Here is a 968-nt window from a genome sequence, read left to right as displayed (position 1 = left end):
TCCCGCCTCGCCCCGGCCAAAATTCAGGCCAGGGAGGAGGCTTCCTGCCTTGCCCGGCAGCGAACGCGAAAGTTTTATTTTTTTAAAAAAAACGCCCCCTGATAGGCTACGTGACGATTCACGTAGCCTATCACGGCTAGATCTGCAAAGTCAGCCGTGATAGGCTACGTCAATCGTCACGTAGCCTATCACGGGTGACTTAAAAAAAAAAAAAGCGCGTACGCTAATGGCGGCCCCCATAGGGAGCCGCCATTCGCGTTCCTTATTTAGTTGCTGTAGTCTACGTAAATGTTTACGTAGACTACGGCGAAAATAAGGGCAACGCAAATAGCGTTGCCCTTATTTTCGCCGTAGTCTGCGTAAACATTTACGTAGACTACAGCGACCAAATAAGGAACGGGAATGGCGGCTCCCTATGGGGGCCGCCATTATCCATACGCGCTTTTTTTTTTTTTTTAAGTCACCCGTGATAGGCTACGTGACGATTGACATAGCCTATCATGGCTGACTTTGCAGATCTATCCGTGATAGGCTACGTGAATCGTCATGTAGCCTATCAGGGGGTGTTTTTTTTTTTCTTTGATTGCAATGGCGGCGGCGGCAGCCGGTCAAAAGACCGGCTGCTGCTCCCGCCCCGCTCGAACACCCGCCGAACCGCCGGCCGGACCCGCCACCGGGAGGGACATTCGGTGAAGGTAAGTCCCGTCCCGGGGGGGCTGCGGGGGGTGGGGGGGTTCAGAGGATTTCTCCCCGAAACTTGTTCGGGGGGCCGAACACGTTGGCGCTCGGCCCCCCGAAGTTTCGGGGAGAAATTCTCCGCCATCCCTAGTGGGAAGGAGGTCACAGAGGGAAAGCCAGGAAGCGGGTGTGTGCCCGCTTGCACCCAGGTTGGGAAAAAAATAAAGCTCCCTGGTAAATTGATTGGTTTGGAGCTCCACATCGATTGGCTTTTGCCCCTCCTCCCCCTT

Source organism: Heloderma suspectum, chromosome 2, assembly GCF_057233095.1.
Source record: "Heloderma suspectum isolate Gila_16-S chromosome 2, 16-S_ref, whole genome shotgun sequence".
Classification (NCBI taxonomy): domain Eukaryota; kingdom Metazoa; phylum Chordata; class Lepidosauria; order Squamata; family Helodermatidae; genus Heloderma; species Heloderma suspectum.
The sequence above is the reverse complement of the archived record's forward strand: the minus strand, read 5'-3'. Positions refer to the sequence as shown.